Consider the following 17,852-nt stretch of genomic DNA (forward strand, 5'->3'; position numbering starts at 1 on the left):
CCTTCCTTCCTTCCTTCCTTCCTTCCTTCCTTCCTTCCTTCCTTCCTTCTTTCCTTTTGAGATAGAGTCTTGCTCTGTCACCCAGGCTGGAGTGCAGTGGCACAATCATGGCTCACTGAAGCCTCAACTTCCTGCGCTCAAGCAATCCTCCTATCTCAGTCTTCCAAGTAGCTGGGACTTCAGGCAAAATCATCACTCCTGGCTAATTTTTAAGTTTTTTGTAAAGACATGGTCTCACTATTTTGCTCAGGCTGGTTTCAAACTCCAGCCTGGAACAAGAACAGGCCTCAAGTGATCCTTCTGTCTTGGCCTTCCGAAGTGCTAGGATTACAGGTATGAGCCACCATTCCCAGCCTTTATTCCTTCACTGGTCAAATATTTATTAAACATTCACTCTGAAGCCGCTGTGCTGGACCTTTGTGACACATCGAGGGGTAAATAAGGCAAGGACACTGGCTGTCATGGAGTTAATCTATTGCAAGGGTTGGTGGTGGGACAGGAAGGGAAACAGACCATAAACGTATAGGTAAATATGTGAGATATAACTTCAGACGGTGATACTTACTGTGAAGAAAATAAAAAAGAACATTTAGTAAGGGATAAATTAGGGATAAATGGGAGGATTGGGTATTTACTTGGTTAAGGAAAAAATATTTTTTGAAAAAATTTTTTGTTTTTTACTGCTTTGTATCGTGTGTGTGTGTGTGTGTGTGTGTGCGTGCGCGCGCATGTGTGTGTATTAGTACCATAGTTATTGAAAAAAATACTGAGTATCCTGTGCCAAAACTGTGCTGGGCACTGGGCATACAGCAGTGAAAAAAGGAGACAGAGTCTCTCTCAAGGTGACCGTACAGTGTTATGGGAGACACATATATTAAACAAATTATACATAAGTGTGTAATTATCATAGTGCTATTAAAGAGGACAGGTTGTTATGCAAACATTTAGTTAAGAAATTCCTGGTGGACATTTGTTGTTTGCCTCTCCAGGATTCATCCTCAGACTTCCTGTAATTCTGGTTGGGGTTTGGCAACCTCACCCCACACATAATCTATCCATCAGTGTCAGGGAAGACTCAGTCCTGTTTGGTCAATCAGATCATTACTTTTCCACAGCACCAATGGTTGATTCTAAAACAGGACTATGCCCAGAGTGAAGTCATCCAAGCTAGTAAGAATAAGCTGTGAAGCTTTTTTTGGAACCCTCTTGGAGAAATAAATCCATTCTTCATGTTAGATTTGAATGTGAAGGAGAAAGCTGGAGACATGGCATCATCTTACCACTATGGAGGGTGAGCTTCTCTGAGGATGGAGCCAACACAGAGGAAATCGGGCCAAGAGATGGAGAGATGAGTAGTCCTGGTAACACTTCTTGAGCCCTGGATCAAGCCACAAGCTAACTCTGGACTTTACAGTTACCTGAACCAGTTTGAGCTCTCACTTGTGAACAAGGCAATTTGGAACATAAATGAGTCAGGGAAGGTTTCCCTAGGGAAGGCATGTATAATCTGAGACCTGAGGGATGAGTAGGAATTAAGCTGGTCTGGAGCATGAGCAGAGAATCAAAGCAGAGGAAACAGCACCACATGCCCAACAGGCATGAGCAGGTGAAGCAGCAGAAAGTAAGAGGAGCAAAGAGAGAGCCTGAGTGCAGGGAGAGGATGGATCCCTTAGAAGCCTTTTTATACAGAAAACTTCAAATGTATTAAAGAGAACAGAATAATGAACATCCACATATCCATCATCCATCATTGACCATTATTATCTCAGGGCCGCTTGTTGTTTCATTTACACCTGCATCTCTTACCCCTCCCTGATTCTGGATGGATTATTTTTAAGTAAAATGGAATATGTTTTTGAGAACATGACAACTGAATTAAAATGTAAATATTTGATTAGAAGGAAGCAGCCCTTTGAAGATTTTCAGGAAGGAAAGATTTCCAGGCAGAAGAAAAAGTTGGTACAAAACCCTTGATATTGGAACAGACTTGATTTTTTTGTTGTTGTTGAGACAGATCTTGCTTTGTCACTCAGGCTGGAGTGCAGTGGTATGAACATGGCTCACTGCAACCTCAACCTCCTGGGCTCAAGCACTCCTCTAACCTCAGCCTCCTGAGTAGCTTGGATTATAGGTATGTGCCACCATACCAGGCTAATTTTTGTATTTTTTGTAGAGATGGGGTTTCACCATGCTGCCCAGGCTGGTCTGGAGCTCCTGAGCTCAAGGGATCCACCCGCCTTGGCCTTCCAAAGTGCCAGGATTACAAGCATGAGCCACCATGCCTAGCCGAATTCTTTGACAGACACAAAATTGGACCAGACTGGCCATAGTGGAAGGAAAGAGGAGGAAGGGAATAAGAGATGAGTCATATAAGTGGACTGTGTCAGATCATGGAGGCCTTGGGGTCATGGTAAGGAGTTTGGATTTTATTCAAATTTCTGTATGAAGCCCTTTAAAACAGAGGAGGCTGTATCCTGGTTTATCCTTTGAGAAGTCCTCTCTGGCTGCTATTTGGAGGATGGAGTGGAAGGAGTCCAACAGTGGAAGAAGGGTGGCCAATTAAGACACTATTGTAACAGTCATGGGAGGAGTTGATGATGGTTTGAAATGGGATTTTAGCAATGGAAGTCGTGAGACTTGGGATATATTTTGGAGGGAGCCTATATGATTGGCTGAGTGTTTGGATGTCAACTGTGAGGGAGAGAGAAAAAACAGTAATGGCTCCCAAGGTTTTGGCCTGAGTAAGTAGGTGACGGTAGTACTATTTACAGAGATGGAGAAAACTAAGGAAAAAAAGCAGGTTTGAGGATGGAGGTGAATGTAGGGGTCAGCAAACCAAAAGTTTTGATTGTCAAAACTTAAGTTTGAGATGCTCTTAGATAGGCCAAGTTCGGGAGTTGGGTTAAAAGTTGGTCGTAGGAGTTTGACTTCAGGGGAGAGGTCAAGACCAGAGACAGGTCTGGGAGTTGTGCTGTGTGTCTTCAATTTGCCCTTCAGAACCACTCTCTACTCTTTTTTACCCTGAACTGAACCCTAATAATCTGACCTGTATATACTCAACAGGCTGTCTTGTCCTGTGGCTTCCCATTGTGTTTGGCCAGTAAAGAGCCCTGGAAGAAGATCTGGACGAAGGGAGGGAGGAGAGTGAGGTTGGGCTATTTATTCCTCTAGCCCCCTGTTTATGTAGTATCACTTAGGGCTGACTGTGTCGTTCAACTGAAGATCACAGCTGCTGTCTCCAGGTTTCAGAAACTACTTCCTCCATTCCCCGTCAAGCCTAGGGGTGATAATGTATCTCACTGTTATTAGCCCAGTAGGGCTGAACTGTCCTTTGTGGTTTCCCTAAATCCCGCCTTTTATTAAACTTGTCTCATGACCCAGGGAGGGTGCCATACACTTCTTGCTAGGATCTTGACTTATGCTGGAGCTGTTGGCATATATCTGATAATACAGCTGTGGGCCTGAATGAAAGCCACTAAGGAGATCAGAGGACAGAGCTTCAGCTTTTAGAGGTGGGCAGGGAAGGAGGAGCTGGCATAGGAGATATGAGTGGGGAGGCCCATTAATTAGAGATTAAACCAAGTGAGCATGGAGTCACCAAAGCCCAAACAAGAAAGCAATCAAGAAGCAGGGGTTGCTGTGTCAAAAGCTACCTGCTGAGGGGTCAGGAGATGTGGAAACAGAGAACTCACCATCAGATTCGGCCATCAGTGAACTTTAATGTGAATAGTATAGACTTTGCAGAGCTCAGCTGCTTAAATTTGTCAGAGTCCCACAGATTTGGCCATCAGTGAACTTTAATGTGAATAGTCTAGACTTCGTGGAGCTCAGCTACTTAAATTTGTGAGTCCCACACCTTCAATCGGATTTATGGGTTCTTGTGTGGTTGGCCCTTAGTTTAGTCCTCCTGCCTCTCCTCCTCCAAATCCCTGCCAGTCACACTGCTCCTCAGCCCCTCAAAACCTCTGCTCTGGCTGAGGCCTCCAGGGCTTTGCTCTTGCTGTATCTTCTACCTGGGACACTCTTCCTTCTCCCCATCTGTCACTTCCCCTGGCTCGCTCCTACCTCAGGTCTCTTAGAACCCTCCTGACCCTTGAGTCAGGGGGAAGTGACCTCCTAAGTACAGTTGATTCTCATTATCCACAGTAGTTACATTCTAGAAAGTTGCCATGAGCACTGCATTAGCAAATACTGAGCCATGGTTCTTAGAGGTAATATAGAGTTAGGTTCCTGCAAGCTTCTGGTCAATGCATTGTCATTAACTAATTAAAGCATAACCTGTTCTACGTGTGTTTCTGTTTAAAGGCATAACCTTGTTCTGTGTGTATTTCTTTTTTAATATGTTGTTGATTCATTAACATTGAAGCCATAGCCAACAGCATCATGAGTCATACCTGAATGAAGCTTATCCAAACACCTGTTTTTCTCCACAGGGCACGTCACAGTTTTCTTAGGCTTAGGAACACTAGACAGTGCTTCAACACTAAACTGGGGGTCGTTATAAATAGTGAAATCACCAAGAAAAAGCACAAGGATACAAAAAAATGTGGCACTAAATGAACCTTGAAAAGGACACTTGTTTATAGTGTGAGAGTGGAAATAAGAAGTCAAAATGTCGCCTCGTTTAGTCTCATTGGGAACACACACATGGGGTGACTTACATTTTTACTGACACTTTGTACACGTTTGTGAATGACCTTGACAGCACCGAGAGTATGGACTTGGGGTTACAAATACATGTTAGCAAGTAGGAGAATTTGCAAATACAGAGTCCATGGTTGAGGATAGGCTATTCTCAGTGCATCTGTTAATTACCTCACTAAGACCCTTTCTACACTATAATAGCAAAAGATTCATTACTTACTAGCTGTGTGACGTTGGGCTAGTTCACCTCTCTGTGCCTCAACAGTATAATCAATAGTATGACAGTAATAATAATACTTAGCTCTTAGAGTTGTTACAAGAATTAAATTAGTAAGGACAGGTGCAGTGGCTTGCCTGTAATCCCAGTACTTTGGGAGGCCAAGGTGGGAGGATGACTTGAAGCCAGGAGTGTGAGATTGGCCTGGGCAACATAGCAAGACCCTGTTTCTACAAAAAGTTTACATGATCTGGGCATGGTGGTACACACCTGTAGTCCCAGCTGCTTGGGAGGCTAAGGTGGGAGGATCACCTGAGCCCAGGAGTTTGAGGCTATAGTGAGCTATGATTATGCTACCTCACTCCAGCCAGGGCAATAGAGTGAGACCCTATCTCTCTTAAAAAAGAAAAGAGAAGCATTAAATGAGTGAATTCTTATGAATAACTTAATAAGTGTGTGATACATAGTAAGCACTTAGTGTTAGGTGTTACTATTACTGTCATATGTTTGTCTCTCTCATTGGATTATAAGCCCTGTGATGTGTTCCAAGACATTGCTCTTTTGCTAGTTGCTGGGAATGATAACACTAAAAGCTCACACTATATGTCAGGCACTGCTCTAAGTGTTTTACATTATTACTTCAGTTAGTATTTATGAGAGGCTTTAGTGGTGGTAGTTTCTATTTGTGATGGTGAATATTAAGTGTCAACTTGATTGGATTGAAGGATGCCTAGATAGCTGGTAAAATATTGTTTATTGGTGTGAGGATGTTGCCAGAGGGGGTTAACATTTGAGTCGGTGGACTAGGACAGGAAGGCCCACCCTCCATGTGGGTGGACACCATCCAATCAGCTGCCAGCATGGCTAGAACAAAGCAGGTGCAAGAAGGTGGGTTAAGCTGGCTTGCTGAGCCTTCTGGTTTTCATTTTTCTCCCATACTGGATGCCTCCATCTGTTTCTCCTGCCCCTGGACATCAGACTCCAGGTTCCTCGACCTTTGGACTCTAGGACTTACGCTAGTGGTTTACTGGGGGCTCTTGGGCCTTCAGCCACAGACTGAAGGCTGCACTGTCAGTTCCCCTACTTATTGAGGCTTTTGGACTCAGATTGAGTCAGTACTGGCTTCTTTCTTCCCCAGCTTGCAGATGGCCTATCATGGGACTTCACCTTGTGACTCTCTGAGCCAATTCTCCTTAATAAACTCCCTTTCATATATACATACATCCTATTAGTTCTGTCCCACTGGAGACCCCTGACTAATACACTGTTCTTATCTTCAAGAATAGGAAGCTGAAGCACAGAGAGCTAAGTTACCTGCTGAAGGTCACACAGATATGCAGCCCCAGAGCTGGGATTTGCACTCAGGCTTTCTAACTTCAGAATAAAGAGCAACTGGTTCTTGTCCACACAGAGCATTGACAGACTCCAGTTCCTCAGCCTATGCTTGCCTTGTTTTCATGAACACATTACTTTTAAAAAAAGGCTATTTAAACCAGTTTACAACAGTATTGTAAAAAGCTTTTAAACATTTCCCCATATTACTGGCATCTAATTCAGAGACTGTTTTGGTTTCGATGTTCCCTTCCAATGTCTGTCCATAGAATACTTTTCTTGATGCTAATTGTAGCATTATGCGTTATAACTGGGTGTTTTGCATTTTACCTGAGATTGTCTTGTAACATGTGTTCATTTTCCACTTTTCTGTGTCCCTTTCATTCTGGCCTGTTTTAATTGTTTTACCGATTAAAGAAAGGAGGAAAACTTCTTCTTCCTGCTTCTTATGGCCTCACTAGCTACTCATACCTTTGCCTCTTGCGTCTGTTCGCTCCCCCACCACCCTGCTGAAAAGCCAGTGATGAACATTTATATAGTGTTTGCTAAGATTAAAACATGGAGTTGCAGATGTTGCTGTCAATCACTGACAACAGCAATTTCATATGATTTTCAATCCAATATATGTCAGGTACTGCATTTACATATATTAACTAAATTATCAAAAACATCTAAAGTGTTGAGTATTATCATCATCATCTCCATTTACATATGAAGAAACTGAGGCAAAGAGAAGTTAAATAACTTGCCCAAGATCACATAGCTAGCAACTGGTAGATTCAGGATTTGGACCCAGGAAGTGTGGCTTTGGAGACTGGGTCCTTCAACCACTGCCTTCCTGGAATGGCATCACTGAGCTCAAAATAACCAAATCCAATGTTGTTAAGGGAGTGGGAGCCACTTCCCTGTTAAGTGAGTACCAGTGCCCGGTGCTTCTTCCTTTTAGAATGTATTGTTTTACATATAAATGCATTCAATAGCTGTATGGCCCAGAGGCTAGGGAGTGGGCCTGTTCCTCACCACAACATCCCTCATTCACTGTACAGTGCCTAAAATAAATATGCTCCTCAATATTTATTGATGGAAGAAAGGAAAGAGGGAAAGTGGAAGGTGGAAGGTGGAAGGTGGGGGATTGAGGACTGAGATGGCAGGTGAGATAAATTGTATTATAGAATGTGTCTGTTTGACTTGTATGGGAATTAGGCTTTGAGGGGCCACAAACAGGGTTGTATGTTCTATTTCAGGGGTCCAGAGTAGGATGGACTACAGGAATGAGTTCAAGTCAGACATACTTTTTTTTTTTTTTTTTTTTGAGACAGAGTCTTACTCTGCAACCTCCGCCTCCTGGGTTCAAGTGATTCTCCTGCCTCAGCCTCCCAAGTTGCTGGGATTACAGGTGCCCGTCGCCATGCCTGGCTTATTTTTGTATTTTTAGTAGAGATGCGGTTTCGCCATGTTGGCCATGCTGGTCTCGAATTCCTGATCTCAGGTGACCCACCCGCCTCTGCCTCCCAAAGTGCTGGAATTACCGCGCCTGACTTCAAGCCAGAGATCCTTGATGTCAGTCAAATGGTGAAGCTCCTGCCTACAGGGCTGGGACCAGGGTTCAGAAGAAGGTGGAGGCTGGGTGGAAGGAGAGGGAGAGTGAGGAGTAAATCCCTGCAGGAGAGAGTCTTTGGGTCTGACAGTTCCCTTCTGCCCTGGGAAGCATGTGTGGTGCAAATCTATGTCTGGAATATGTAAGCCCTGCCTTTCTACCTGATTCCAGGCCATTATCTAGAAGCCAGGTGGTTAATACTTTATGTTAATTTGATGTCTTGGAACTCTTTCCCTAAGTGCCAGATATGGCAGCAGAATACCTACAAATATACAAATGTCCTCAGGAAGGTGGACTTTTTGTTTCTTGTGCTCTGGGACCCAAGTTGTTTGAAAGAGTAAGAGATAAAAGGCTAAGACAAGTCCTGAAAGAGATAAAAACAAGGTGCTGATTCTGTCATCACCTGTCTCAGGGACCTTCTTTGTGATTCATTGTTTTCTACCTGTCAAAATGGGAAACAGTGTGTCTACATAGCTTCTCAAAGTTATTGTCGTGATTGAATGAAACAGTATGTTGAAAGTCTTTGGGAAAGTGTAAAATACCATAAAATGCAATTATTATTAATGCCTGACATAATTCACATTAGATGACATAATACAATTAACTATGTTGGTGAACTGTCACCTAACCCCCAACTCCACCCCTGATTCCCCCATCTCACCGTCTCCCTAAGAAGTAGGTTTCACACTTTCAAAATGAAATGGGAAAAACATTATTAGTATATGTATTAATTTTCTATTTTTGCCATAGCAATTATCACAAACTTAGTGGCTTTAAAACAATATACATTTATTATCTTACAGTTCTGGAGGAAAGAAGCATGGAAGGGGTCTGATTGGGCTAAAATCAAGGTGTTGACAGGGCTGTATTTCATTCTAGAGGCCCCTTGCCTTTTCCAGCATCCAGAGACCACCTGCATTTCTTTCCTCATGATCCCCTTCCTCCATCTTCAAAGTCATCCACGTGACATTGCTCTGTGCCTTTCTTCTGTGGTCACATCTTCCCCTCTCTTCTGCCTCTCTCTTCCACTCTTAAGGACCCTTGTGATTACATTAGTGTATTAGTCTGTTTGCATGCTCCTAATAAAGACATACTTGAGACTGGGCAATTGACAAAGGAAAGAGGTTTAGTGGACTCACAGTTCTACATGGCTGGGGAGGCCTCACAATCATGGAGAAAGGTAAAGGAGAAGCAAAGGTACCTCTTACTTGGCAGCAGACAAGAGGGCTTGTGCAGTGGAACTTCCGTTCATAAAACCATCAGATCTCATGAGACTTATTCACTATCACGAGAACAGTATTGGAAAGACTTTCCCCCATGATTCAATTACTTCCCATTGAGTCTCTCCCATGACATACATGGGAATTATGGGAGCTACAATTCATGATGAGATTTGAGTGGTCGCATAGCCAAACCATATCAATTAGGCTCACCCAGATCATCCAGCATAATCTCCCTATTTTAAAATCAGCCAGTTAGCAACTTTAATTCCCCTTTGCCCAGTAACCTAACATAGTCGTAGGTTCTTGGGATTAGGACATGGACATCTGTAACAGGCCATTAGTCTAACTACCTCAATATATATTTTTTGCACTTTCTATCCAGAAAGAACTTTGGCAAAAGCACAATAGAAAGCCAAAATTCTTCCTAATTTGCTTCAGGTACTGCTGAATGAATCCTAACAATATCCTTTTCATGGGTAACCAGCAACACCTAGTGTCTCTCCAAATAAATTTCAACAGCAAGCTTATTTAAGTGTCCTGTAATTAAGCTCAGTGACTGATGGTGGAGAAAAGAAATTCTCACTATTCAAAGAGAGAGAAGGCTAACACTTCTCTATTCTGCATGTCCTTTTGATTTATTTTGAGCCCCCACATCTGTGCATCCATCCAGAAGTATTTAAATTAATTCTTTTTGGGGCATGGCACCACAGTGGGCTCTGTGGAAGATATGGAAAGATAAAAATGTAATCCCTGTCCTCAAATTGCTTCCAGTCTTACTGGGCAGACGAGACACACTCTAGTAATTAAAGCATATGTACTCATTTACAAAGCACTGAAGACTTAAGGGCCAAGTGTGCTAGTTATAATTAGGTTCAGTTGTACATAAAGCAACTGTACAACAGTGAAACCCTAAAGAATAGTGAATTAAACAGCAAAAAAATTTATTTCTTGCTCTTGTGAAAGAACTGGTGCAGCTACTTTGGAAAACAGTTTGGCAGTTCCTCAAAAAGTTAAATATAGAGTTACTATATGACCCAGGAATTCTACTCCTAGGTATATATCCAGGAGAACTGAAAATGTATGTGCACACAAAAACTTGTACATTAATGTTCATAGTCGCATTATTCATAAAGTCCAAAAAGTAGAAACAACCCAAATGCCGATCAACTGATAAATGGATAAGCAAAATGTGGTCTATCCATACAATAAAATATTATTCAATCATAAAAAGAAATAAAGTTTGATACATAATGCAACATGGATGAAAGTTGAAAACACTATACTAAGTGAAAAACATCAGTCATTAAAGGCCACATAGTCTATGAATCAGTTCGTATGAAATGTCCAGAATAGGCAAAACCGTAGAGACAGAAAGCAGATTAGTGGATACTAGGGCCTGGGAATTGGGGAAGGGAGAATTGGGAATAACTGCTAATGGGTACAGGGTTTATTTTAGGGTGATGACAAAGTTCTGATATTAGATGGTGGTGGTGATTAGTCTGTTCTCACGTTGCTAATAAAGACATACCCAAGACTGGGTAATTTACACAGAAAAAGAGGTTTAATGAACTCACAGTTCTACGTGGCTAGAGAGGCCTCACAATCATGGTGGAAGGCAAAGGAAGAGCAAAGGCACATCTTACATGGCGGCAGGCCAGAGAGCATGTGCAGGGCAACTCCCCTTTATAAACCCATCAGATCTCATGAGTCTTATTCACTATTACGAGAACAGCATGGGAAAGACCCTTCCCCATGATTCAGTTACCTCCCATTGAATTCCTCCCATGACACATGGGAATTATGGGAGCTACAATTCAAGATGAGATTTGGGTGGGGACACAGTCAAACTATATCAGTGGTGATGTTTGCACAACTTTGTAGGTGTAATAGGAACCCTAAAAACCATTTAATTGTACACTTTAAGTTGGTGAATTGTTTTATATGTGAATTATATCTCAGTGAAATTACTAAAAAATACCAAAAGGATCAGGGAAACAAAAAGAGTGATAAGTAATTAGAGGACGTGAAGGAGAGATTAGAAAAGTCCCTCCAATTAGTTTTTTGATCCTTGGGTTCCTTCTTCAGATCTCAGAGTGGTCCCTTTTTTTCCCATGTATTTCTTTCCCTCTCCTACACCCCTGCTACAATCAGCTGAATGTTTACTATGTGAAGCTGACTCTGACCCCAGACAAGGAGAGAGATGGCAGTTTGATTCCTTATGCAGAGAAAATGGAGAATGTGCTGATGAAAATAGAGAATGGAATAGGATTCACGCCCCTTACTCTTGAGGGCATTCCCACATGAGAGGTACCTCTGGCTTTGGGGAGCAAATGCCCTTGGGATGCCAGGCCCTGTGAGCCTGCCACACAGTTTACCTGTCTGTTTGGAGAGTGAGGAATCTTGGGGCGGGGAATGCTCAAAGCTAACTGTGTTCCTAATCTCCACAATGGAGAGCTAGTAGTGTCTATCCTTGCTCCCTGGCTGGCCTGCACTCAGGGCCCACCAGCTGTCTACCTTCTCTCTGTCTCCTTTGATAGAGCAGTTACTCATTAACACACATTCTGATGTCTCCTTCCTAGCCATGTGACTTTTTTCTTGATCTGTTTCCTGTTTCTCATCTTGTGCTGTAGAAACCAAAGTACTGTTTCTTACAGGACTAGATACGACTCTTAACACCTTTGTAAAAGTTATTTCACTTGTTCTAGGAGGCCTTTAGAAGCTGTAGTTTGGTTCAGGCTCCATGCATCACCCTGAGTGACTTATCTTCCTCTATGACCTTCCTCCCTGTGCTCCTGGGTTCCTGAGGTCTAGGTGGTGTGGAGATGCTTGGAGGTTGAGTCTGAGATGGCGGAGACATTCTAAAGGATAGTGTCCCAACTGTTCCAGCTAAGAGAGGCCCAAGGAGACGTGATGACTAAATGTATTATAGTATCCGAGGACAGAAAAAGAACATTGGGTAAAAACTAATGATATTTCAGGGCTGGATATTTGTATGAGTAAAGTATGGACTTTAATTAATAATAATATTATCAAGATTAATTGTGACAATGTGCTATACTATTGTAAGACGTTCATCATGGGGAAAGCTGGGCTTGGGTATATGGGCACTGTGTGCATTGTCTTTGAGTTTTTCCTGTAAATCTAAAATTATTCTAAAGTATAAAATAAGAACTTCATTAACTCCCTAGTCACCAACAAAAAGAATGTCCTCACCCACATCATAGCATTTATCTCTGCCCTGGCTGGACTATTGAAAAGATGAGTGTCATTCAATATGCCTTTCTTGATGGGTAGTAATCAGACATCACCTGTATCATCAGTGCTTTCTGGAAAGATTATGTTTACCTGTCCAGAAAGAATAGAGTTTTAAAGTCCTGGGTGGGTGGCTAGGAAGATGGAAGTGACGGAGCAGAAGTACACATTCTGGTTCTAGAGTGAGTGAAGCCCTTAAGGACACTGAGTGGCAATGAGTGAGCCTGCAGTCAACCTGGCCCACGTCCAAATAGCTGTTAGGGAATGATTGATCCATGAAGACATCATCTCAGAGGGTCAAGGTAAGGTTTGCATCCAGAACACACAGCCGAATATCAGGAACTGAAGGTGTACCCACACTTCTGTCAAATATGAGAGTTATTCTGAAAATCAGCAGGAGCTAAGGCTATACAAGCCAGATCAACTGAGTCAATCAGGAGTGAATTCTGGAGCCCTGAGTCCCAGGACTCTGATTCTGAGCACAATGGGTAGCACACTTCCCATGACACACTGTTAAAGACAGGCAGCGAGGCTGAACAAGATGCCTCTGGAACTATTCTTCGGCCTAACGGGGCATTGATGAGAAAAAAGAGGGACTGAAGAGGTGGAAGGAGATGATTTGGCAGCCAGTCCTACTCTTCAAGCTGTGACTGGTTTTCTCAGGAGGTGCTTACACATTCAGTCTAGCAGGTTGAATCGTGTCCCCCAACATTCGTGTCTACCAAGACCTCAGAATGTGACCTTTTTTGGAATTAGGGTCTTGCAGATATAATCAGTTAAGAGGAGGTTGTACTGGATAAGAATGGACCTTAATCCAATGACTGCTGTCCTTATAAGAGGAGAGGACGTGGACACTGACAGGGAAGAAAGCCATGTGAAGACAGAGGCAAAGATTGGAGTGATGCAGAGGTTGGAGTGATGCAGCTGTGAGTCAAAGAACACCAAGGATAGCTGGGAGCTACCCGTGCTAGGAAGAAGCCTCCCTATGCCTTTAGAGGAAGATGCCTCTGCCAACTTCTTGGTCTTGGATTTCTAACCTCCAGAATTTTGTGAGAATGAATTTCTGTTGTTTTAAGACACCTAGTTTCTGGTACTTTGTTATGGCAGCCCTGGGAAACTAATACATTTGATGAGGATGATGCTGGAAGGGTATGGGGTACTTAGCTGCATATGTCCTTTTGAGAGCCAGAGATTATGGGCATTCCTCTTCCCTGTAAGATCTGAGGCCTAGAGATTGTGCCTCATACTTGTGGGTGCTGATATGGTCCTAAATCAATGAGTAATTAGTATAGGTAATAAAATAGGTTACTCCTTCTTTCCACTTCCTACAGTGAAGGCTCTCCCAAGGCGGATTTCTTTGTGAAACCCTTGTGCCGTTATCTGAAGGAACTAAAAAGTATAGATTCCTCCAGCAAAGACTGCCTCATGGTTTCATGGTTTGTGTCCACTTTTTCTTCTCTAGAGTTACCTCTCCTGCACCTCCATACAGAAGCACCTCTCCTTCAGATTCTTGACCCGTTGGATCCTTGTGGCCTCTGACACTATTAACCAGCCCTTCTGGAAACTTTTCTTCTAGGCAGCAATACCTCGTTCTTCTTTCTCCTGTAACTTCTCCTCTTATATGTATGACTTAATTGCCTCATTCCTCAACCTTGCTAAGAAACATGTGTTTGCTTAAGTTCTGTCTTTGGTCCTCTTTTGACAACTCTCTTGGGTAAGCATCCAGTGTCCTTGCTTTAATTGCCACCTACCACATGACTCCCAAATCTCTGCTCCAGTTCAGAGCTTTCTCTTAAGCTTCATCTTCAGGGAGTCAATGCAATGTCTCCATCTAGGAGTGCCAGGCACTTCAAACTCAGTGTGTTCCAAGCCATTTTCCAATTTAACTCTTCCCTTGGTTAGAATTATAGACTCCCTTCTTTCCAGAATGAATTCATGCAGAGTTTTAAATTAAGATTAAATAGATGGATATTGGGCAGTTTTGGAGAAAGTAAAAAAGAACAAAACCCCCCGAACCACACAAAGAATTACGGTTGGTGGCAGTGCAGGAATTATCCAATCAATAGACTATCTAAGCTTATCTGTACAAACTTTCAATATGATACGAGGGGATTTTAGGACACAAAATATACATAGCTGAGGAAATTGAGGTCGAAGTGTAACACATTTCATACCTCCTTCCAGATCTTTTCATCTTTCTCCTTTTTGATTCCCAGACCTGAAGTAGGGGCCACACGTTTTGGCCACCTTGTTTCACCCTCAGGCCAGGCTGAGCTCTTTGAAGTCTTCTGATGAAAAAGCAGTCTTTTCCTGTCCCCTCCTCAACCCTGAAGCTAGGTTCTGCCCGTCCTCTGTAATGACACATTCCCAGCCTTGCCTTTGGTACATATCAGCAGGTGGATGAACCTAGAACCTCTTATCTGATCCATTATCCTGAGTCCTGTGCCTCAAGGCTACCACACTTCTCTCTCCAACCTCTTGCGTCAGAGTCCAGACCAGCAAACATGTTCAGGAAATCATAAGAAAGATAAAAAGCCTACAATGCTCCAAGGACCAGTTTTTCTTTTTTCTTTTTTTTTTTTTGAGATGGAGTCTCGCTCTGTCACCCAGGCTGGAGTGCAGTGGCGCCATCTCGGTTCACTGCAAGCTCCGCCTCCTGGGTTCACGCCATTCTCCTGCCTCAGCCTCTTGAGTAGCTGGGACTACAGGCGCCCACCACCATGCCCGGCTAATTTTTTGTATTTTTAGTAGAGACAGGGTTTCACCATGTTAGCCAGGATGGTCTCGATCTCCTGACCTCGTGATCTGCCTGCCTTGGCCTCCCAAAGTGCTGGGATTACAGACATGAGCCACCGCACCCAGCCCAGTTTTTCTTTTTAGAGTGTTTATGGATCCAGAATTGAACTGGAGAGTTGAGTGGTGGGATCATTAGGGAAGCAGGAGCCTAGGAGAGTGACAAGATTTTAAGTTCAGCATCATCTTGAAACTATCTAGACACATTCCTTGCCAGTCATCACCAATGGTCCTAAGATGTTTATAGTTGAGGAAGACCTACAAGGACACATTCCTACAACAACAGAAAGTCCAGATGTCCTGATACCCATAACAATATATGCTTTCAAGATAATTACATTTATGCTTTGATGTACTCACACAGTAAAATGTCAAAGATAGTTTTCTTTAAATCGATATAATAATACATTTTGTTATGCTCTCTGCTCACCTGCATGTAGTCACAGCTTAGTTTAGTCTCTACATAGACAAGATGCCCATATAAGAAAAACTTAAAGCAGAGATGATGTGTTCCTTGGCCTGCTTTCTGGAGATGCCCTACTCTGCAATGGAGTAGTTTCTAATAAATTTGCTTCTTTCACTGTGCTCTGAAACTCGCCTTGAATTTCTTCCTCTGTGAGATCCAAGAACCCTCTCTTAGGGTCTGGATCAAGACCCCTTTTTCCCGTAACTGGGTGGAAACCCACATAATAAAATTTATTTCCAAATATGGTGTAAAGTTATCTAATTCCAGCATTTCACTGCTAAATATGTTGAGGTTCTGACATTAGAGGCTCGGGAATGTACTGATGAAGATACTTGGATGTATAACACTGGCTGTTTCCCCTGGTATATTAAACACAGTTTGTTTTTGAGACATCCAGTAATGATTTGAAGTGTGCCCATGAGCAGCTTTGGGCTCAATTCTGGCATTCATGTCTTAATTAGGTGGGTTTTGACTCATCGTGATTTGGTTACCCATTTTTCTTTAACAGAGCGCCTTATTTATTTTATGCAATTAGAAGGGAAATGACAGAAAAGACCATTAACTGTACCTTACTGTACAAATCCCAGAAGTAATTAGGGACTTACATAAACAGCACATCTTAAATTATTTATTTGACAGTCTCTAATAACAATGCCAGCAGTGTCGTATACTTTATTCTTCATTAAAGCAAAAGTGATTATCCTGCTATATAACTCAATCATCTGAAAAATTTAATTCCCATAACAACATTTGTTATTACTGTTGTGTAAAAAGGCAGATTAAAGACAGAATTTTGACACATCAAATTGGACTGCAGCACAAAAGCCAAAATAAATGTTTCTTCCACTAGAGGACTGGTGCTTGGTCTGTTTTGGAAAGTCCTTCCTCTGGATGGTAGCAGGTGATGGAGTTGGGCAGAATCTAATTTTCAGCAAGTTTTAATTTTTTCACTGCCTGGATGAATTCTAGAAATCAATGTTGCATAAGCTAATTTTGGTGGGGTTGGAGGGTAGTCCTAGAAAGGTGATTGATTAGATAAGATAATTTGGGGGGATTTTAAAACTTCCATTGAGCAAACAATTCAACATTTACTGGAATCCTTGGACCTGTGAGGATGTGGGATAGATGATAGATACCAAGTTAATAAGACATTGTTTCTGGCCTCATTGAGCCTGGGTTACTAGTCGTTAATGTTTCCAGATCTCCTTGGGCACTTGATCACCTGCCTGAAGTTAGGCATGGTTATGTCTTTTGTTTTGACTTATGGGAACTGTTACGGGCTGAATGTTTGTGTTTCCCCACCTTAAATTCATATGTTGAAATCCTAACACTCAATATGAGGAGGTAGAGCCTTTAGGAGATAATTAGGTCATGAGGGTGGAGTCTTCATGAATGGGAGTAGTGCCCTTATAAGAAGAGTCACAAGACACCTGACTTCTTCAACCCCCACCTTTCTCCCTGCCATGTGGGGATGCAGCAAGAAGGCAACTGTCTCTAAACCAGGAAGAGAGCCCTCACCAGACATTAGATCTGCTGGCACCTTGATCTTGGACTTCTAGCTTCCAGAACTGTGAGCAATACATATTTGTTATTTAAGTCATCTAGGCTATGGTATTCTGTTATTGCAGCCTAAACTAAGACAGGGACCCTGGGGAAGATTCCCCTTCCTTCTTATCTCTCTCCTAACAAGTAACCAGTGAGTTTTCTTTTTACTGCATCAAATCTAGCCCATCCTACTTATCACAGAAAGTAAGTTAGACTTCCCATCAAACCTGGTGATAGACAATCAGTGAGATGACAGATGCAAAGCACAATGATCAGCATGTAACAGGCCTCAACAAAGGGTATTTTTCTTCCCACTTTCATTTAAAAAAAATCTAATGGATTTTTTAAAAAGCTGAATCTGTGTGTATTTTTCCTACAGCAATGTCTAGAAATGTTTACACGTGAGAGTTCTTCATTTTAGGGTTGGGTAACTTAGAGTCTGCTAATTGTTTCCCAATATTTATTCTCCTCTTCTCCCTTAGCAATAGCATCTCAGGATGTAACTGCTGCCTCAAGCTAGAAGGCATTTGCCATGCTCCTTTGCATTACCAGGTGACTATTAGACAATGAGAGATTGAAACAAAGTGTTGTATGGGATTTCTGTGAAGCCTCTTTTTAAGAGAGGTGGTACCTCTGTTTTTTCTTTTGCTCTCTTCTCTTACCTGGGATGTAGATGCAGTGGCTGAAGCTCTAGTAGCTGTTTTGGACCATGAGGATAAGGGCCCCATATGAGGCATGGTGGAGAGTAAGCTGGAAGGTTCCTGGGTCCTTGGTCACTTAGTG

The sequence above is a fragment of the Mandrillus leucophaeus genome, unplaced genomic scaffold (genome assembly GCF_000951045.1).
Source record: "Mandrillus leucophaeus isolate KB7577 unplaced genomic scaffold, Mleu.le_1.0 Scaffold5, whole genome shotgun sequence".
NCBI lineage: Eukaryota > Metazoa > Chordata > Mammalia > Primates > Cercopithecidae > Mandrillus > Mandrillus leucophaeus.